Genomic DNA, 24,086 nt, shown 5'->3' on the forward strand with positions numbered 1-24,086 from the left:
AGTAGTCTTTCCATATTATTGATGCTGAGAGAAACATTTGGCACTGGTATGCCAAACAGGTGCTGTCATGGAATGAAATGATGTCTGTCTGTCTGATAATGTGGGGCCTTGTTTAGTTAGATATGATCTCAGAGCTTTAGATATGATGTCAGAGCTTTAGATATGATCTCAGAGCTTTAGCATTGCATTTGATTATTTTTTATGCATAGTAGAAGGCAGTCTGGAGACTGTAGCAGATGATGTGTTATACCAGTTTAATAGGGATGTGAGGTAAGGAGACAGTTTGACATATACTTTGAGTGATTTAGCTGTTTGAATTTTGTTTTTGTATGGCATCCAGTACAAATTTTTGCAAACTTAGGCAGCAGTGTGAGCAGGATGAGTTGTTTGTGGCAAATTCTGCTATCTTCAATCTTTAATTCTTGGACTAACTCTCGGCTGCTGAGCGCCCCTGGCTCCGGTGTCCATACCTTGTCTCTCCAACCTGCCTGTCCTCTACTAGGGTTTGGGAAATTGCCCTGTCTGACTACCAAGAACCTATATTTATAAAAAATTACTGTTTCTTCCCTAAGCTAAGGAATAGAGCCCAACCTCTCCATGAGCATCATTCCCTCAAGGAAACAAGAAACTCTCCAACCTGCTTGTCCTGTACTAGGGTTTGGGAAATTGCCCTGTCTGACGACCAAGAACCTTATATTTACAAAGAAACTGCTGTCTCTTCCCTAAGCTAAGGAATAGAGCCAAATCTCTCCCTGAGCATCATTCCCTCAAGGAAACAAGAAAGTATATGTACTAAGAATATTGTGTGTAAAGGATAAATTTGTTTAAAATACTCCAGGTTTTTAACATACACTCCCTAGCCAGGACAGCCAGCAGCCAAAACCTTCTCTTCCTCCACCTTCCATACCTTCTCCTGTTATGGCCTCTGCATATAACTCCTGTTTTTCCCTCCTTTTACTTCTAGACCTGCTAGCCCCGAGTAGTCACAATTGCATTATATCCTTTGCCCACTAGGTGGCACCCTTTTCATAGGGCTAGTCTCCTTGAACATCTACCTTACAATCTTAAAATATAACTCTCAGGCATCCAGTTTTTCCTATACTTATCTTTCTTGCAGTCCCACTCTATCCTTCTGTCTTTTACTGTACATCACTCAACTACCCTGCCTACTATCTCCTCCTAAATTTACCATAGCAGTCAGCACTCTACTGATTGTTCTCATAGGGATTAGTCCTTCACTGGCATGGACCCGGTTTCCTTATCCCACTATGCTTCACTCCATTTCCTTCCAGCTAAGACTATCTCACTCCTAGCCCTGTTTATCCCTGCTTCTGCTCTTTCCCTCTTTCCTCACTCCACCCCCCTTTCTCAAGCCGGACTGAATTAGATACTATAAATAGAATAAAAACTATCCATACCTCCCAACCATCCCAAATTACTCGGTTCTTACCTAGTTTTGGGGTCCCAATAATGGAGTACCATGATTCCTGAGTGGCCCCCCTTAATTTCCAATTTCCAGGCTTTTTTCTTTTCTTTTTTTTATTTTTTGTACTTTTTGAGACTGACGTCATCACGCAGAGGTGTGCGTGGTGACGTCAGCTACGTGAGCAGCCTGACAGTGTGTCGGATTACAGCTGAGGGCTGAGGAAGTGAGGAGGAGTGAATAGAGGGCAGGGCCACCCACGCTAGTCTGCTAGACCGCTACTACTGTCAAACAAGTTAAAACAACTAAAGTAAAGCCCTACGTCGCACACACAAGCACAACACAAATGAATCACATGCATCACACACACTAACAAGTAAGTCAATAACATTCAACAAGTCAATCATCATCATTCATTCAGTCAAAAATTAAATCAAATACACATTGATTATCCCCCCGCCCAGCTCCCATCCCCTGCAGGCTGAGGCAATGTAAACAAAAGAAAATCCATGCATGCATGCAAGCATATTTGCTTTGGCGCTTTGTTTGCATATTATTTTTATAAAATTATAGTAGTAAAGTGAGAGAGACCAGTGGAGTATCTGTGACTCTCTGTGTCTGACACACACACACACACACACACACACACACACACACACACACACACACACACACACACACACACACACGCACACACACACACACACACACACTTCTGTATCTGACACACACACACACACACACACACACACACACACACACACACACACACACACACACACACACATGCACACGCGCACACACACACACACACACACACACACACACACACACACACACACACACACACTGTAGTGTTTACAACTTCACATTCACACACTTTTTACAGTTTATACACTCTCTCTCGTGGTGGTATGGTGGTAGCATTGTTACCTCACAGCAAGAGGTTCTCCTGTTCGATTCTCGGCTGGGCTTGGGAGTGCCTTCTGTGTGGAGTCTGCATGTCCTCCCCACGGTTGGGTAGCATTCGAAAGACATGCGTGCGTAAATGGGCGTGCCTTTGCTGAAGGTTGGGCGTTGGGCTGGCAACTCGGCGTTTTGTAAAAGTCTACTGCCAATCATTAGCGGACCAGAGTTCTGCTGTGGCGACCCCTTACCTGGAAAAAGCAGAAAGACAAACAAACAACACTCTCTATCACACTCACTCGCACTGTAGTCGCACACTACACTAAGAAGTTGAACTCTAGACTAGAAGAATAGATTAATACTATTGGTGGTGGTGTAGTAGTTAGAGCTCTTTTTATTTTTTTAATTTTTATTTCCTGTTTTTGAGCTGACGTCCGTCGGTGCTATCAGCCTGTCGGAATTCAACTCAGTGCACACATTTCCACAGGATCTGTGATCGGGAAACATTCAAATGGATTTGTGAGCATTTATTCAAATATACACAATGCACATTCGTATTAATTCAATTGTACACATTCAAATGGATACTGGGTGGGGGATCTAGCACTTACGAGCAGAGTCATTCGGCTGAAGTAATAAACACATTTTGTAAGTGTTCGGTTGAAGTAGATAGGAAGGAAACATGGTTTGTAAGTGTACACTACGCATTCAAATGGATGGATCATCCTGGCTGGGTGGACTTGCGAGCAGACGGAGTCATTCGGCTGAAGTAGGTAGGAAGGAAACATGTTTATTCTGAGTGAAGAGAGGAGGTGTGTGTGTGTTGTTTAAATTAGAGAGTGGATTTGTAAGGTGAAATTCTTTGCACAGTTGATCTTTCCTGTCCGTGATACACTGTATGAACACTATGAACAGACTTAGGGACTGGCTGGTTCAGTGTGTGTTGTGAGCTGGTATACTAAAGAGAATATATTGTTTGAAAGTACGACAGACTGATCTAATATGGGCCTGTGGCACATCTATGAACATATCTTTTGCTAACAGTAATATTAAGCATCAGACTGGCATCCAGTTTTTGTCATCTTCAATAGTTAGCCAATTGAAGTTCTTTTTGAAGAAATATGGACCAAGTAGGTTACTGAGGCTTTGTAGTACTTCTGAGTGCACATTTTTTTAACTGTGAAAGTATTGCTAATGTCTGCAAACTGCAAAACATTTAAAACACTACAGACTTTATATCCTACTGTCACATGTAAGTATATCATACTTAGTTATTCTCTGTTTCTACTCTGTTGAATGGTTTAATTAAAAATAAAACTACTCTGAATTAAAAAGGAAAGAAAGAATATGTATGAAGTCATAGGTGGGATTGACTAAATTTTTGTGTACTTGTGGGACAGATAATGTGTACATTTCTCATCCAGTCCAATAGCTGCTGTCATTTTGTGTTTATTTTATATATATATATATATATATATATATATATATATATATATATATATATATATATATATATATGTGTATGTTGTGTGTGTGTGTAACCTGGTATAGTGAAAAATATTTTTTTTTTGGAGGGGGGGAGTAAATCACCAGGCTTGTACAACTCTGTGGCTGAGAACTTCCGGACTCCTTTGGCAGAATGCAAAGGCATGTGCATTACACAGTTTTGTTTTAATATTCTTGTCAAATAAACCTGGACAGTATTATGACAGCTGTTTGACTTTTTATATTAACTTCCTGGTATACAGCATCACTGTTTGCCTTTGCAAAATGCTAATTGGTTTCCATTTACTGATAGCACTACCGTCTTAGCTACCCTAGCAAATTACAAATTACTAAGCCTTGCCTGTTACCCTCCATTAACTAACAAATTCACATTTTAATCCCTTCATCACACCTTAATGTCATAAAATGTTGTACATATTGTTGGAATAGATTTTTGTCATAAATTTTAATACCAATATAAAACTCACTTCCACAACCCACAGACATCAAAAACCCCCATCCCCAAAATCCATCTCCCTATTTAGCTTTAAAACCAGATTATTGCAGTGTCATCTTCTTGCAGGTGCCTTATTGACCCAGGAAGATGCTGTCAGGGGCACAATCTCTGCACTTCTTAGTTTCAGTGTTTCCCCATTACCTTAATCATTTATCTTAATCATTAATGTCATAAATCTTCTAGTTTAAGGAGTTATAATGTGTTGTTCTCTCTTTTAGTGCCTTACATTTTTTCAGCTCGTGTACACTGCTACAATAAACTCAGGAAGGTATATCAAAAAACACATGTATGTTTCTTGTTTTGTATGCAAGGGCCAGGGGTCTATTATTTGAAAACAGCCCAAAGGTAATCTTTATCCACCACTGGCCAGATGCATTTTCTTTGGATGTGGTGTGGGTTTCAATGCTGTTTCAATTAATCTGAGTTTCAAGGGCAGAGAATTTTTAATGCTAAATCTATTTTCATTGTATGACAGTATTGCTTTGTTTAGCAGATATCTATTAGTGTTAGTGGATTGTGCTATAAAATGTAAAAATAAAAATCCAAATAATCATTGTAAAAGTAAAGCAGTATGCACATTAGTGTCTATGGTAAATAGGGCATTGGAATGGCTGCAGGGGGACTCTGGTGCCATATTTTAGTTGTCTGTTCTTCAGTTTGCTTTTGAAAGTTGATATCCCACAATTGCATCGGAGTGGGTGAGGTTATATAATTATGTATGCACATTTTATGCTAATCAGCATACAGATTTGTACCTCTTTTTCATGGGCGTTGTCCAGATTTTTGATGTTTCCAGGTTGAGAGGTATGGTACTATCTCCTTCCAGCTTACCCTATCTGTGCAGAGTACCAGTCACTTCCTGTCTGTACCTGCCCTCACCTACTATTCTCCTCCCCCTTCTACCTTACTTCCTTACCTAGAACATAAATATACCTAGTCCAATGTGGCGCCATCTTTAATTCTTAGACTAACTCTCGGCTGCTCAGCATCCCTGGCTACGGTGTCCATACCTTGTGTAAATAATGCATTTGCTGCAATTATTTGTTTAAATACCTGCATGTTATCTACAAATGTGATAGGAAGGCTTTCTTTACAGCCAGATGCTATAATTGCTTAACTAATAGTGTACTAGCTTTATTATCACTGTTAACAGCTACTTGTGTATGTGCTTAGCACATGGAACTGATACATGCTACTGTATATACCTAAAGAAAGTTCCACTGTTACTTTAGGTAGTAATAGTCCTATTTTAAACAGAAATTGCCAAATTAGAGTAGCTGTAATGTAGATTGCATACGCCTGGAATATTGTTAAAATTCAGATTGCATACACCTGGAATATTGTTAAAATACAGACTAAAGAAGCTGTCCTATTTTAAACAGAAAATGGCAGGTTAGAGTAGTGTTTCTGTACTGTAGACTGCATACGCGTGGAATATTGCTAAAATATAAACTAAAGAAGCTGTTCTATTTTAAATAGAAAACACCATATTAGAGTAGTGTTTCTGTAATGCAGACTGCATACACATTGAATATTGCTAAAATACAAAGTAAGAAGCTGTTCTATTTTAAACAGAAAACGCCTTGTTAAAGTAGTGTTTCTGTAATGTAAACTACATAGGCGATGAATATTGTTAAAATACAAATTAAAGAAGCTGTATTGGTCCCTTTTTACACTGAAAACACTGCGTTAGGTTAGCGTTTTGTTAGCTTCACTCCATACATGTGGAATTTGGTTAAAATTGTTAAAATACAAATTAAAGAAGCTATATTGGTCCCTTCTTACACTGAAAACACTGTGTTTGGTTAGTGTTTTGTTAGCTTGACTCCATACATGTGGAATTTGGTTAAATGCAAACTATAACAACTGTGAGGGGCCTATATTTGCTTAGTTTGTTATATAAAAACTAAAACTGCTGTAACAGTCCTATTTTATACAGAACATGCCAGGTCGCTTAGCACTTCTGTTAACTTGATTGTGCACAATTTGAATTTGTTTATATTCAGACCACTAATGCCGCTATGGTCCTATTTTCCACAGAAATCACTAAATTAGATTAGCATTTCTGTTACCTGGTCTGCAGACACATAGACATTGTTATAATTTAAACAGCTGCTTGAATTTCCATGCCCAATGCTGTGTGGCTATATGCTAAACTAGTTAGACGCTGTATCTAGACTGCATAAATGCAGCATTAGTTATATTTTTATGAAGAAAAGCTGCTTTGTAGAGTGTATTTAATCCTGTGAGGCTACATGCTGAACTAGCTAGACTGCTTTAGTGTCTTTAAACTGTAGCATTATTCATGCAAAGTACTACCTCCTTAACCATTTTGGGCAATCAGCACCTGGAAGCAAATGGCTGTTTAGTGTTTTTGAACTGGTGTGTTTTTAGAACAGTATAGCTGTGGATATACTGAGTCGTTTGGAAGCTACTGAGCATTTTTAAACTGGATAACTGAATCTACCTTGCATTTTTACTTCATTAGCTATTAAGAATATTCAGAAAAGTAGCTACTGTTACCTGGCTAATGGGTTTATATATTCATTATCTTTCGCTGTTATTTACTTAGTAAGTGTGTCCAACACACTGTCTACTTTACCACTTTGTTTTCTCTCTCCCTTTATGTACTCGGCTCTCCAACCTGCCTGTCCTCTACTAGGGTTTGGGAAATTGCCCTGTCTGACAACCAAGAACCTTATATTTACAAAAAAACTGATGTTTCTTCCCTAAGCTAAGGAATAGAGCCCAACCTCTCCCTGAGCATCATTCCCTCAAGGAAACAAGAAACTCTCCAACCTGCCTGTCCTGTACTAGGGTTTGGGAAATTGCCCCCTGTCTGATGACCAAGAACCTATATTTACAAACAAAACTGCTGCCTTTTCCCTAAGCTAAGGAATAGAGCCAAACCTCTCCATGAACATCATTCCATCAAGGAAACAAGAAAGTCTCCAACCTGCCTGTCCCGTACTAGGGTTTGGGAAATTGCCCTGTCTGACGACCAAGAACCTTATATTTATAAAAAAACTGCTGTCTCTTCCCTAAGCTAAGGAATAGAGCCAAACCTCTCCCTGAGCATTATTCCCTCAAGGAAACAAGAAAGTATGTGTACTAAGACTATTGTGTGCAAAGGATAAATTTGTTTAAAATACTCTAGGTTTTTAATGTACACTCCCTAGCCAGGACAGCCAGCAGCCAAAACCTTCTCTTCCCCCAATTTCCATACCTTCCCCTCTTATAGCCTCTGCATATAACTCCTGTTTTTCCCTCCTTTTACTTCTAGACCTGCTTGCCCCTACGAGTAGCCACAGTTGCATTATATCCTTTGCCCACTGGGTGGCACCCTTTTCTTAGGACTAATCTCCTTGAACATCTACCTTACTATCTTAAAATATAACTCACAGGCATCCAGTTTTTCCTATACTTATCTTTCTTGCAGTCCCACTCTGTTCTTCTATCTTTTACTGTAAATCACTCAACTGCCCTGCCTACTATCTCCTCCTAAACTTACTTAGCAGTCAGCACTCCATTGATTATTCTCATAGGGTTTAGTCCTTCACTGGCTCTACCTGCTCTGTTCGCCCTGCGGTCTCACTCTGCTCCCGTACCCTGCCCCAATTCCCACCTGCCCCCAGTGCTTCTATATTCATACACCCTAACCACGCACCCCATCCACACAACCAATCACATGATCCACTTTATTAAAGTGATATAACCTACTTCCCACTAGTCTTTAACAAAGAACACAATCAGTACTTATCACTATACATTAACCTATATATAATACTTCCATTATGTCACCTACATCTAACTCACCCTTCCTGAAGTTCCTACTCTTATTCTCACTCCTACCTTTTCTATCTATACCTTACCTACTTACATTCTATGAACACCTTAACTGCCTTGGATTTCATTGCCACATAAGGCAAACCTCCACACCACTTGCAGTCTCTCATTGCCATACAAACATACCCAGCACACCAAACTACCTACCTGCTAAATATCATAGATTGACTCACATCAAATACTATAGTCAAAGAGTTAGGAAATTCCAGAACCTAATATATAAACGTCTAAAACTTACACTGAGAATACAAGTCCACTCCTTAATAGATGGTGATATCCACCCAAATCCTGGCCCAAACTCTACTACAACTACAGAGCCCCACACCCCAACTCCTGTTAACACACAATTGCTCAAGAAACCCTCTAACTCACTCCTGACAGCCCATCTTAATATTCAGAGCATAAATAATAAAGTTGCCCACCTACATGCTCTCATGGATGTACATTCATTTGGCATCCTATATCTCACATGAGATATAGGAAACATTGCTCAAGGCAGCAATGCAAGACAATGAGGTTTTTCCATCTGGATACAATATCTTGAGACTAGACCGTAAAGCTAAGAAAGGTGGGGGAGTAGCTATTCTATATAAATCTGGATTACAGGTGACCTCCATAGACTTTAAATCACCACTAACTAGTAATGCTGAAATCCTTATTTCCAAGATTCAACATAATAAATGTAAATCCATCTATATCATCCATGTTTATCTTCCCCCAGGCAATAACTCTAACACCCTAGAGGATATCCATAGCTGGCTTTCCACTACCTTCCCACAAGAAACCATAGTACTTGGTGACTTTAATATCAACTGTAGGAGCTGTACCTCTGAACAGCCTTCGACTCATATTAACCTATACGGTTTTACTCAAACCATTACATCCCCCACAAGAACCAATAAACTTAATAACAAAAGCACCTTAGATTGGATTTTCATAAGCAGTCACCACCACCACCCTCCCCGAAGATATAAGCGACCATTCACTCATCGTCATAATCAGATATAAGAGTGACATTCCAAACCCAACCACCTATAGGACAGTAAGGACCAACAAAAATTTTAACCCTGACAGCTTTCAGAAAGAACTTAAGGCATGTGATTGGTCACCCCTGAAACACCTACCTCTAGAGGAAGCAGTAAAATACTTTAATTCTAAATTTTTAGCCATTCTAGACTACCATGCACCAACATGTACAATCAGAACTAGGATTAAACCGGCCCCATGGCTCTCAAAAGCAACCAAACAAAAAAATCTTCCTTAGAAATAAACTCTGGGCCAACTGGTGTACTTCTAAAAGCCCTGCAGATCAATTAAAGTTTAGACAACTAAGAAATGAAACAAAAAAGCCATACTGTTGGATAAAAGAAACTTTTACTTTCAGCTTAGACAAACCCATCAAAACAAACCACAAAAATTCTGGTCAGGTATTAATAAAATCTTACTCCCAGGTTGTTCAGTCACACCCACCCCTTTAGGCTCTGATCACAATAGCCCCAAGCAAATAGCCAATACCTTTAACATTTTCTTCACAGAGACCATTCAATCTCTTACCAATCAGCTATCCCCTGACACCTCATCTTTGACCACCTCTATCTCTAACACACCCCTATCATTTCACTTTCAACCTGTTCCCACATCCCTAGTCTGCACCCATATTCAAAAACTTAAACCTACCACCCTCTCTGCAGACCTACTACCTGCAGAATACCTGCAAAAAGCTGCAAAAGCGATAGCCTACCCCATTTTCATCCTGATTAATAGAACTATTACTAAAAGAGATATCCCATCAATCTGGAAAATTTTACATATTATCCCCCTGCATAAAGGTGGTAACTCCAATGAATTATCAAACTATAGACCTATAGCCATATTATCTCCACTGGCAAAAATGATGGAGAAATGCATTCACAAAACAGCTGTTAAACTGCCTAATAGAAAATAACTTACTAGCTAACTGCCAGCATGGTTTTAGGATATTTCATAGCACCACCTCTGCTCTCTTATCCTTCTCTGACTGTATTAATAAAAATTGCAATAATGACACTCTATCCTCAGTGCTCTTTATTGATCTTTCGAAAGCCTTCAATATGGTTAACTACCACTTACTCATAAACATACTCAAAAACCTGTCACTAGACTCACTGGCTATACAATGGTCCCAATCTTACTTAAGCAACAGACAGCAGGCTGTACTATGGGAGAACAACTTATCTTCCCACCTCCCATTTGCTCTTAGTGTCCCTCAAGGCTCCATATTATGCCCTCTCTTATTTTCAATTTTTTTAAATGACCTACATTCTGTAATACCTCAAGATGCCTGTATCCAACACGTAGATTATTCCACGTTAATATGTTCAACCACTTCTCCATCAGACCTATAGTCCCTAACCCAAAGTGTTAAAGGTATTGGCTATTTGCTTGGGACTATTCTGACAACTATGAGCATGACATTAACTAGATGTCATCCCTAAACCCACAGGTCCAGTCTTGGTTGTATCTGTAAATCTCTCACAGAACATTGCAGAGTGCACAGGTCATCCAAATATATGTAGGTCATATTGGCGAACATCAATGACCAATCTATTGTGTAATACAGTTGAGAAATGGCTTCTACACCAATATCTCATCTTGAACCCCAAAAAATCAAAACTGCTACTATTCACTCCCACCCGTAGGGCCTCCCCACTTAACTTTACTGTTATATCAAGCAATGGTACTATCATATCTCCTGATCCTACTACAAAACTTCTTGGGGTACTAATTGATAATAACCTTACCTTTGATTCCTATATTAACAGTACTATAAAAACAGTCAACAAAAAAATTAGGATTCCTCTACAGGATTAAACCCTTTCTGACTCCACTAGCCAGGGCCACTATTGCCCATACCCACTTAATCTCTACCCTTCTCTGTGCCTCCCTTATATATAGTAAACTACGTAAAAACAACCTGAATAAGCTGGCTATCTCCTCCAATAATATTGCCAGATCTGCAACTGGGTCTACCTTCAGAACCCATCATTGTAACAATCTTAAACAACTAGGATGGCTAGAGTTGCCATATCTACTACTATTTAACCAATTAACAATTGCCCACAAGATCCTGTATCAACCTACTAACACACCAATACTTACAAACCTTATCACCCCCTATAATAACCTCAAGACCCTATGCTCATCAAATAAACTACTTGTTCAAATAGGTAAAACTAACAATATGGCCGGTGACTCTTTGCTCTCTAATACCGTGGGTAAAACCTGGAACTCCCTCCCCAGTGACCTAACCTCCCTTTTCTCAATGACACTATTTAAAAGCAAACTGAAACCATACCTTAAATCACAATGGTTATGCCCTTGTGCTAACTCTGATTAACTACCTCACTTATCTCTGGGGACTAATCACCGTACCTGTATAAGCTAGTTACTTTTCTGTTAACTTTAAGGAGAGTGTGCTTTTATATTTAAACAAATGTTATTAGAGATATCTTTGTATGGCTAACCATAGCTGATATGTGCTATGATTCTGTAAGTAGAAATGCAACGAAATGTAATGAATGGCAAAAATCTATAATGTGCCTACATTTGTAAAATGTCACATAATATAAATAATACTGTGTTTTGTGAAGATTTTCTCCCCGGGCCACTACTGAAAATGGACGTATATCCAGTTGGACGAGCCCGGTCAACAAATGTAAAATAAATAAATAAATCTTTTTGTAGGTTGCAGGAAGTACATTTATTGTTTAGGCCTCCTATGCCACAGAATTTCATAAAATAGTTTTAGTAGTGCTTCAGCTGTTGGTAGTGCCTTATGTTTTAGCTTATATAAGGCTCCAGTCTTCTCATGGAGTTGTGCTGTTCCAGTGTGCTTGTTTGAAGGAGACATTATTAGTAAGTTCCTCATAAGTATTTTTAGTGTTGTATAACTTCAGTCTCAAAAATGGACCCAACAAGACTGAAGGTGCATTTCTTTTAAAAGCTTATTTTATTGTCATTTAACGAGCATTTCTTTTGTCTGCTCATTTAGGATCAGGTGTTTTTTTTTACTGAGCTGCTGCTATGTCCTACTTATGTTTACTAATTCTATCTGAACTGTAAATGATGCCAGAAACATCAGCATACTACAGTGGTTTCATTTATATAGTGTTGCATATTGTTGGCAAATATGGAAAAAAGAAACAGCCTCATTTTACCTGTGCTTTTATGATTGTATTATCACAACTGGATAAACTGGCTTACAGCTGTGTCTACTTTTCCTCCTCCCAGGCCTTTTTTGTCAAAATTCCCCTTTAATGAAGAGTGGGATTCATATGCATGGTGATCAGTTAACAGGGCTGTTGCACAAAAAAATTTGAGAAAAATGACAATGCAAAAGGAGCAGGCTACCATGTCTGAAAATGATGGAGCACCAAATACAGTACTGGTTCTCAGAACATTTGCAAATAAGCAGCTCAGCATGGAATACTCTACTGACACAGTTCGCAAACCAGGATACATTCACTGTGCCTCACATCTTACACTCAGTTATCCTGCACTTGCAGTGGACACAGTCATACAAAAATCACTGCACTGCTGGTGTTGTACCATAACACAGCTGAGATTGTAATACTATGAGCATGACATTAAATAGAAGTCATCCCTAAACCCACAGGTTCACTCTTGGTTGTATCTGTAAATCTCTCACAGAACATTGCAGAGTGCACAGGTCATCCAAATATATGTAGGTCATATTGGCGAACATCAATGACCAATCTATTGTTTATGCAAGAATAAAGAGATGAGTCTTCGCTCACCAGGACAGAATCTATATTGCTTCTCCTCATTGAAATTATCAGGTACTCGACAGAGTTGCCTTTCCAGCACCCTGTCATTGACTTTAATAGTGATGCATGCGCTATCTCACAGAGGCAAGACAGGGTATGTAGCATTGCTATGCGAAATCAACATGTCATAGTAATGACACTTCTTTCAATGTGCCTACACTGGGAATATATACTGATGAAGCTGAAGATCACAAGGCCCAGGCACCTTGACTGCCATATATTGCTGTTGCAGCTCTGAGGATGGAAATGTGGGTGTCTTACTAGAGACTGGCCAAGCACAGCTGCTGCAGATGAAGTTGAAGTTGCATTGAAGGGTGCAGTAGAGTATTAGCATGGAAAATTTATTTTGCTGTGAGTTCCAGATCCCTTAGAAAAGCAGATCCTGAAAAGCAGGCCACTGTAGGGTCAGACACCATCAGCCAGTACTTACATGGGATTACCGGCTGACCGTAGTTCTACACAGATATCTTCCTCACACCCTCCCTGACACTCCTACTGTAGCCGGCACACCAACCCTACACCTGAAGTTGTGTGACTAACTTCCTAGTAAGTCATGCCCCTTACCTCGAGTGTGGGTTCATCCATCACCCTCACTATTTCCCCATAATGTGTCTGCCTTTGTCCAACCATTTCTACCTATTTTTATTTTGTACTGCTTGGTGTTTGTTTGTCTGCCCCCTGCCATACTATCCTGACTCTTCTTTTATACCTTGTCTTACCTTGAAGATCACAGCCATCATCCCTTTATTTAATTAAAAGGGGCTTGATCCTGAAAAGAAATGCTCAGCTATACTGTAGACCTCTGTGAAATTTGTTAAGATGAGAACACTGTAACCTGCTGTACTTTGTTGTTAATGATGTCTGAGATTAAACATGAGACAGGTACATGGTCACAACTGAAAGATGAAAACTTATACCAGCAGATTGTTGTCAGACATGAAGAAAAGTCCTCCAAAACAAAAGCACCAGCAACAGTTTGGGCCTGGAAACATCTTCATATAAATTTGTTGTGCACTTAGTTTGCATTGTTATGGTACTATTTAGCAATCTGTCTTCATTTATAGGTGATTTCTTTGAAAGCCAATACTATAAATTTAGTAGCCCTTCCAGGAAGTGAGAAGCAAACTTATCAACAATTCTCATACCTTCATCTATTGCACCCCTTATATAATATAACGACTTCCAGTATCACATACTCAGAGACATTTACAAATTTTGAAAAAATATTTCACTGAAGATAGATTTGCTTAAATAATGGGTACATTTTACACTAATCACCAATTAAAAAAACAGTGTAAACATTACTTAGTAATACCCTATAAAGACTGACAGCACAGAGCATTAAGGTTTGAGCTAATAATAAGCTTCCTCCTGTAGTCCCAGGTGCAAGGTTTGATTCTTTTCACCTTCATATGACCTCTATGCCCCTATGAACAAGTCAGGTAACCGGACAGTGCTCATGGATTTAACCTATAAAGGGACAATTGCATCCAGTGGACTTACTAGTCAACAAATGTATTCAAACCAAAAACTGACAACCACAAAGGACAGAACTATAGCCAATGATGTGTCAGCTGTATTAGTTTAAAAATTAGCATAAGGAGGAAAAGAAAGACATACGTACTTACTAGGCTACCGTTACTGACTACATATCTTGATGTCCTATAGTTTCTACAAAGGAGAAAGATGCAAAAACACGAGAGATGTCTGTAGAACTGATGCTTCAGTTTGCATTGCCAAGACCCCTAACCTTTAAAGACACAGAGAATAAAACAGAACAGTGCATGGTATAAATATAGGTGAAAGAATTTTGCATTAATAATGCATAACACAACAATAAAAAGAATGACATTGATGGCGATATTATAACAATATATGAAGGGGTGTAAAAATGCAGTAGTGGTTTCAGCTAATATAAACATAAATGGGACACAAAGCTCAGAATTTCCAAATGAACTACTGAAAAGGTGCATAGCTACAGTGGATATAAAAAGTGTACACACCCCTGTTAAAATGCCAGGATTTTGTGATTAAAAAATGAGACCACAATAAATCATTCCAAAACTTTTCCCACCTTTAATGTGACCTATAACCTGCACAATTCAATTGAAAAACAAACAAATCTGTTAGGAGAAAAAAATATAAAAAATAAAAAATGTGCAATAAGCTGGTTGCATAAGTGTGCACACCCTTAAAGTAATACTTTGTTGAAGCACCTTTTGATTTAATTACAGCATTCAGTCTTCTTGGGTAGGAGTCTATCAGCATGGCACATCTTGACTTGACAATATTTACCCACTCTTCCTTGGCAAAAGAACTCCAAAGCTCTCAGATTGCGAGGGCATCTCTTGTGCACAGTGTTCTTCAGGTCACCCTACAGATTTTCTATTAGATTTAGGTCTGAGCTCTGATTGGGCCATTCCAAAACTTTAATTTTCTTCTGGTGAAGCTATTCTTTTGTTGATTTGGATGTATGCTTGGGGTCATTGTTGTGCTGAAAGGTGAAATTCCTCTTCATCTACAGCTTTCTAGCAGACGCCTGAAGGTTTTGGGTCAAAAGTGACTGGTATGTGGAACTGTTCATAACTCCCTCCACCTTGACTAAAGCCCTAGTTATAGCTGAAGAAAAGCAACCCCAAAGCATGATACAGCCACCACCCTCTTCACCGTGGGGATGGTGTTCTTTTGGTGATGTGGCGTTGTTTTGCGCCAAAAGTACCTTTTGGAATTGTGGCCAAAAAGTTCAACCTTGGTCTCATCAGACCATAACACATTTTCCCACATGCTTTTGGTAGACTTGATATACTGTTTTGCAAATTTTAGTTGGGCCTGGATGTTTTTCCGTGTAAGTAAAGGCTTCCATCTTGCAACCCTACTCCATAGGCCAGACATATGGAGAATTCTGCAGATTGTTGTCACATGTAGTACGCAACCAGTACTTGCCAAAAATTCCTGCAGCTCCTTCAGTGTTGCTGTAGGTCTCTTGGCAGCCTCCTTAGCCAGTTTTTATCTTGTCTTTTCATCAGTTTTGGAGGGACGTCCAGTTCTTTGCAATATCACTGTTGTTCCATATTTTCTCCACTTTTTGATGACTGTCTTCATTGTGTTTCATTGTATATCCAATGCTGTGGAAATGTTTTTGTACCCTTCTCCTGACTGATACCTTTCAACAATGAGATCCCTTTGATGCTTTGTAAGCTGTCTGTGAACCATGGCTTTTGCTGTAGCAGGCAACTGAGTAAATGTCAAGAAAATCCTACTAGGGACAGCTGAACTTTATTTGGGGTTAATCAGAGTCTCTTTAATTGATGGCAGGTGTGTACACAAGAAGACTGAATGTTGTAATTAAAGCAAAAGGTGCTTCAACAAAGTATTAGTTTAAAGGTGTGCACACTTATGCAACCAGCGAGTTCCTGTCAGAAGAACGAAGATGCAGTACGTCAAATGCATCTTCGTTTAACTGTAAATGTCGAAAACGCAAAATGACATAGCGGCTTTTAAGCAAATTCTTTCCCCGGGAAAGAAGTTGCTCGGCCGCTTCCATCACTTTGCCATTTTCAGCACTGTAGTGCGATCTTGGAGTTGGTATATTTAAGTAGGGGGGTGTGGGGGGGGCAAAGCCCCCCACTTAAAATAGTGTTTAGTTTGTTTTTTTGGGAACAGCAAATTTTTTCCCTGGGAAAAAAATTAGCTGTTCTGGCTGTGCGCTCTTTTTTGTTTACATTTTTTTGTGGTCGATATAACAGCATTCGATCTTTTGATCATTTGCTGTTATAACATAGACCCCCAACCAGCTTATTGCACATTTTTTTTATTTTTATATTTTTTCCCCTAACAGATGTGTTTGTTTTTCAATTGAATCGTACAGGTTATAGGTCACATTAAAGGTGGGAAAAGTTTTGAAATGATTTATTGTGGTCCTATTTTTTTATATCACAAAAACCTGGCATTTTAACAGGGGTGTGTACACTTTTTATATCCACTGTATATCCTATACATTTTTTGTAATGCAATAATAACAACAGCACTAACTGGATGAAGTAGTTTCTAAACATGGATGAGAATATTGACAAAATCTTTAAAGAGTGGTTGTTGTGTCCGATCAGCAAAATGCAAGTATACCTTTCCAGATGTCTCATTTACCAACAGTAGCCCAGATAAACAATACAGGCAACAACTCACATAAATACATTAGATATTCCATGTGGGGATGCTTTTGGATTTAAATCATCCAATGCAGTAATCCCAGGTTTGCAGAAGATGCTTGCAGTGTCATGAATATGAGAAAGTATAAAATTTGATAATGGTCCTTTAGTTCACATCATACAATTCATGTGGTTCTAAAGATTATTTTATTTATATTTGTTTACCAGGGTAGTGCATTGATCAGTATTAACCAATTTTAGATGCAAGCCAGATAAAAAAAAAAAAAAAACATTTCACAAACAAAAATACAGAAATGTAAGCAGTAATAGAGCAATTCAAACTAATTACATAGCAAAAAAATGTGTACATACATTGTAGGGAACAAGCACAGTGCAATGTAAAATGAAGCAGAGTGCAATGTACAATATATACATTAGTTCTAAAGTGGACCAATCTTCAGCAAATCTTGAGAGAGGAGAAGAGACTTCAAAAGGAGACAGGATAGGTGATATGTCTTGTGTTAAAGCATGAGCATTTGGTTTGGATGAAGAAGTGTGTTTGGAGATGCATTCTGAATTCGGAATAAGTGTTGATTTCCTTAATGTCAATGGGGAGAACTTGCCAAAGAGTAGGTTCCTGAGAGGGGATTGTATGTACAGTGCTGCAGAGTTTGGTTCTAGGGCTGGCTTGTGAGAAGTGTCTCAGGTTGTATGTGGAGTTTTTTTTATGAAGATTACTTTATATATGCTTACAAAAAACAGCACACAGGAGAATGACTCAATTATTGCCCCAGATAAATGATATGATAGAGAAACTATTGACTTGCCAATCTGAGATTTTTATGTTACACTGATAATCTTTGACATGGCCTGATTAGTGGCTATCTGTGGCTGGATAACAGACCTCCATATCTGCCAACTGATGCCGAGGGTAACATCGAGTTCAGTTAATGTTCTGGGCATATGGCACTGATGGCCACCTACATACATCTCTGCAGTGACATGTGTGCCTGCATTAGAGGTACTGTAGACCTCTGATGCTGTCTGGAGTGGTGCTGACTATGTATCAGAGGTGGAGCTGACACAGACAGGAAGACATATGCTAGACACTGGTGATGCTGGGAGTTTCATTTTACTTTAGCCCCCTCAGCTCTAAGAGAAGGAAGTATACCCTCCAGCATTTGCATTGCTGACAGTACATCTATGTCCTCTGACTTTGCCATGTGTATTGTGCCATCACTGTCCCCTTCTGCATACACGCTGACATCTGAGATGAACATAAGAGGGCTCCATACTGAAATGTCAACACTCATAATGCCGAGTGCTGAAAATCCGAAAAAAAACCCCAAAACACTGGAAAATTGTGAATCTCGAAAATCACTCTTCTCCTTAAAACTTCTTTTTGCATGGGGGCAAGACCCACCTAAACCCCTCATTGGGGGCAAGTCTGCCACACCCCACAAAATTTTATATACCAGCTCCAAGATCGCCATACCTTGCAGAAAGGGGAACATTCTGGAAAATAGCAACTTATATATGTCTAATCTTTCAGCCATTTATTCTCCATATTTTGGGACTTACTTTAGCGAGCCCTGACATTTCAAATAGTTACCCCATAACAGCCATACCTTTCAAACTGCAGACACAGAAAACCCAGACAATATCTGATGAAAAATGCTGAACATTTATATAGCATGTAATCTGTATACTTTGCATAGTTACCATACCAAACTGTTTAAGTCCTCCCACTTCCAGGAGGACTGTATGGTATTTCATTACTCAGAAACAAAGTTTAAAAACTAGAGAGTGACAAAATGATACAAAACATAAGCGCATTTTATCATAAGATAATATATCAGTGCAGAAAAAAAAAACTTCATTTAAGGAGTCTGGCACAGGATTAAGGGTGTGAGCTTTTAAAAGGCTGCATCCCAAAGTCCAGGGTTTAATTCCCATCAGCTAACATTTGCCCATTCCGTGACTCTGAACAAGTCATTTAGTCAAGTCAGGGTAGGGAGGGTGGCTTAAAAGGTGTTTGCCTTACAAACACAAGGTGCAGGGTTTGAGTCTCACAAGGGATAATTGGCTAGGTTTAAAATGGCTGGCAAGGACACTTAGCTTCGTACTAATCTATGAACCTATTTAACCACGCAATTCTCCCAGGCTGAGTTTTCACATTTGCTGTTCTCCATTAATAGATTACAAAAAAATGCTATCACCAGCTCCTCTTCCAAATAACAAAATGTATGATGCTACACTGTATTAGCCATGTGACAAAACATAAAACAAATGTTCATCACCCATCCAATCAAAATCATTTCATGCTTAGTGTTGAAAGCAGAACACAGTATGTTCTATTCAGCACTGCATATCCCATTTGTGACAAAGTGCAAGTTTTCAATGCTTCCCTCCCCTCCCAAAAGTTATAATACTAATGCTAATATTTCACTAGGCTTACCAGACTTTTCATGCTGTCCTAGTTCACTTAAAAACTGCACTGATCTCAATTAAGAACTGCACCTGACCAGATTACATTGTGGGAATACTTTTAGTCCAAACAGACACAGAATAAATAAACAAAATAACTACAGGCCATAGACCATAAATGTGACTCACTTCTTACCAAGAACTGCCATAGAAATACCACCAGACCTCCAAAAGTGCTTCCATGGTGGAAGAAAAATGTGAATCCCACTCTGTCCAATTCTGCAGGCAATCAGTAGTTACAAGTACAATATTCCTGCTTTACACATTTACCAAATGTATGCAGTTATAGCTGTAATGACATGCTGGCAATGTGTTGATGACTTGGCTAGCCAGACAATAAAAAAATGTCATTTAAATGGACAAATTGGTATTTTGTGACACCCTATTATTTAATTAAAAAAAAAAAATCTGTGTTTTCCAAAAAATACTGGACAGTTGAGAGGTATGCATGTGCCAACTTGTGATGGATCCTTTCCAAGTGTAAGCTGTGAATTCATATAGATAGCATACCAGTGCTAAGGATGGTACAAATGGGAAATTCTTATCGCTGTGTGGCTCCCAGGCTGTTATATACCAATAATTGCTGTTGCTATAGGTACATAAGTATCTTGTGCAGCATCTTGTCTCCACTGGGGATCTGATGTTGCTGCGTAACATAAGTGTAAATGTCTATGTCTGAGCAAACCATGCTGAGATGCTAGATAATGACAACTAGGATTGGTATATCCCACTACTCAACGGTGGCATCCCCTACCCTCCAGCAGTTATAACCTGTGATACAGTTTGTCTCTGTCGTAGCCCTGATTTTCTGGGTGACATACATGCAGAGGGGCATGTCTAAGCAAACCAGGCAGAGGTACTATGCGGCCATCATCATCAAACTCTTTTTTGCCATTTTCTAAATGTTGTCATGGTGTCATGTCAATAGAAGCCACCTCTCTCTCTCTCTCTCTCTCTCTCTCTCTCTCTCTCTCTATCTCCATTTAGCGCTCCTTTCCTATCTTCTTTGGCTGTCATGTCTGATTGTAGCAGGTCTCACACAGTCCATCCATCCATCCATTCCTCCATCTACTCATCTCTTGACTGAATGTCATTCTTTCTTCTTAATTTCTTCCTGTCTCTTCCAAATTTTCATCATTAAAATCATTATCTGCTTTCCTACACATGTGTCCAAACCACTGCAATCTGATGTCCTACTGTTCCTGTGTTGAAGTATTCATAACCTGAGGGATTTCCCTGCCTAGGTGCCCTGAATGACTGGCCATTATACAAAAGACTTTTGCTACTGCTTGGTACGTGCAATGTTGCACATAGCAGTGTAGGCCATAAAGGTGACATTGACATATACCATTCCCCAGAACGTCTCTGCTGCTAGTCCATATGTCAGCTTCTACCATTCGTCTGATCGCCGAGTGTTTCAGATAAGTGTCCCATTGGGGAAACCCTGTGTTCCTTTTTTACTGCTGCATGTTCTTTGAGGTTAATGTCATCTAAGAAAGGCAAGTGCCTTTTTGGATGTCAGATTCCACACAAAGATAGCCACGATCAGTGTTTGTTTTGCACAGAGTCTGAGCACAATTACAAGTCTTGCTTGATTTGCCAGGAGTTCGTCCCCAAAATGCTTCATAATCATTTTTCAGCTTTTAATATTAACCTCAGGAATAGGTTCATAGGTTAATAGGTAGGTACTAGGCTATTTGCCTGAAGGCATTTATAAGCCTAGCCAGAATGTGTTGGCTTTCGCCGCCCCCTTAGATTAGTTCCTGGTGCCTCTGTCCAGCAGAGCAACTGAAGTGATCCCCGGGGTAAACTTTCTGTTTCCCATCCACTCGTCAAGGTTTCTCTTGAAGAGTGTTAGCGAGGAGCTCTGCCTAATGTAGATTGAAATCTTGTTCCAAATCATGGGAAGTCTCTGTGACAGGAATCTATCCCTCCAGCACATCCTATTTATTGTTGTGGTGAGGTTTAGATCTCTAGAGCGTGTGGTTCGAGGGGATAAGCTTTTCTTTAGGTGGAGCATGTCAATCAGTTCTGGGCTGGACATAGCCTTGTATGTCAGGCTGAGATCACCACTGAGTAGGCAGTATGCAACCGAGTACAGCTGGAGTTTCTTCAGTCGAGCTGCATAGGGCATCTGTTTGGGGCCAGTGATCTCTTGGTGAGGTACTTCTGTGGTCTTTCCAGCTGTTGCAGGTGTCTTGTAAGATACATCCCAAATGGGGTGTTGTACTCTATGATGGGTCTGATGAGCGATGAGTAGAGGGGCACAATGACCTCTTTTGATCTCGATGCGAACCCTTTTGTGATAAGGTGTGCCATGTAGAAGGATTTTCTAACCACTTTGGCAATGTGATTATCAAAGGAGAGTTTACTATCGACTTGGGTCCTCAGATCCCTTATTACGTCTTCCGTATTTAGGGGACTACCACCTATGTGGTAGCTTGTGGGTACTCTGTTTTTTCCAAAGGGGATGACTATGCACTTTTTGGCATTTAGCTTGAGGCCATGATTTTGACACCAGGTGTCTGTCTCAGTGAGACCCTTTTAGAGGATGTCTATGTCAGCCGGAGAGTCAATTATAGCCCCTAGTTTGCAGTTGTCTGTGAACTTGGTCAGTCATAGTCCTCCTGTGCGTGCCTGTACCTCTGAGAAGTATATGCTGAACAGGAGGGGTCCTAGGACTGAGCCCTGGGGAACGCCACTTGTAACCGGTTTAGAGTCAGACCTAGCTTCTTAAAAGGCTAGCTTTTGGTATGGAGGGCATCACAGGTATGTCCAGTGAGCCACCGAAAAAGAAGGCCAAAAAGATCAGTCCCAAATCTTTGACTGCTCCTCTGGATTCGGACATTCCTCTCGAGGACAGTGTAAGCCCAGAGACCCCTTTGATCTCTGGTTCCCAACCTGCAGCAGATACCATTTCAGAAGCTGTTAGGGAGGGTGCCACTAGCATAGCTGTAGAGACATCACCGATGTACAATCTGGGTGGTAAGGGGGAACGGAGGCTCACTACATTGGATGTCCCTGGCAGTGCTCCTCCAGCTCCTCTGTCTCATGTTATCCCAAAGCTCACTCAAGAACCTAGGCCTATGGCAGATATTTCCTTACAACCTTAGGGAGGGTTCTTCCTTGTAAGACAAATTAAAACAAAAGTTTCCTCTTCCCAGGTTCCTTCCCCAGATTGGCTCCTTGCTTTAAATCCATACACAGTTCAACCTTCCATTGCTGTTCCTTCCACCACTCCTTGGAGATCTGTAGAGGAACAGGAGGCTCCTGTAAAAAAGAAACTTCTTCCTCATTAATTTACTCATTTCAAATAACATCATCTCTAGGCTATGCTTCCCCTGAATTAGATTGTAAAGTTGTGGATTCTCCAGAGGAAGATTTGTCCTTTGGAGAAACTATTTCTAGAATGAAAGATTTCTTCAAGTGGGAAAATAGTCAAGTATCAGAAGTTAAAAAGAGATATTATGATATGTTGCAGATGGACTCTCCATCTCCCTCAGTCATTCCTCCTGTTCTCCCTGCTTTTCTGGATGCTTTTCTCTCAGTGTTAAAGAATCCAGATTCTCAAACCTCCAGCCCCTAAAAGGCCTGACAGATTCTATAAAGTCCCTGAGGACAGCAAGTTTTTATTTAAATGTCCTGCAGTTATTTCCCTTTCTGCAGGCAAACCTTCTAGACATCTTCCCTCTACTAATCTGCTGCCTTCTGACAAGGATATCAAAATGATGGAGAGGTTAGGTAAAAAAGTGTATACATCCTCTACCCTGGCTTTCAGAGCCATCAACTACCAGACCCATGTGTTGAAATATGTTATAGCCTTGCTTACTTAAGCTTCTCAGCTGGTATCAGACACTTCTGATTCTCCAGCCAAGGCTCAGCTTGCCTCTTTACTGTCTGCCTGAGCACAGGTGATTAGACATTCAATTAAATGCAGTTATGATGCAGTTGAAGTATCTGTTAGATCAGCAGCTTTGGGTTCTGCCCTTAGGGAGGTACTCATGGTTAAGACTCCAGCCTTTACCTAATGATATCAAGGCTAAAATTTTGAATGTGCCTCTGGACAATTATGCCATATTTGGTGCTGATGCTGCAGCCCTTTTCAAGTCGCTACATGAAAAAGGGAAAGAGCTTAAGGAAATGAAACACATCTCTGTGTCTCCAGTTCCTAAATACCACAGAAATTATCCTTGCAAGACAAAATTTCTCAGAAGGAAACAACACAGTTCCCCTCTATCCCATAAGAAAGGGGCTCATAGACAGGGATCCTCCAGACCTCAGGAAACCCCTGCTGAAAAGATCACCTTTCCAGACAGGCCAGGTAGTCTGTGACTACTTGGCAAATCTCTCAAGCACCCCCTTTCCCCATTTAAGAACTTCCACCACTATAAAAGAGGAAGAGAGTTTTACTCAAAAATGTTCCTAGTTCCCAGAAAAGATGGTCCATGGAG

General features: G+C 39.8%; 1 protein-coding gene across 1 annotated transcript in view; it reads left to right on the forward strand.

Moving 5' to 3' along the window:
• Positions 1-24,086, forward strand: part of LOC122807573 (proprotein convertase subtilisin/kexin type 5-like) — a 572,244-nt gene that overhangs the window by 258,878 nt on the left and 289,280 nt on the right. The window lies entirely within an intron of this gene.

This window comes from Protopterus annectens, chromosome 7.part1 (assembly GCF_019279795.1).
Source record: "Protopterus annectens isolate FY-2018-M chromosome 7.part1, PAN1.0, whole genome shotgun sequence".
Lineage (NCBI taxonomy): Eukaryota > Metazoa > Chordata > Ceratodontiformes > Protopteridae > Protopterus > Protopterus annectens.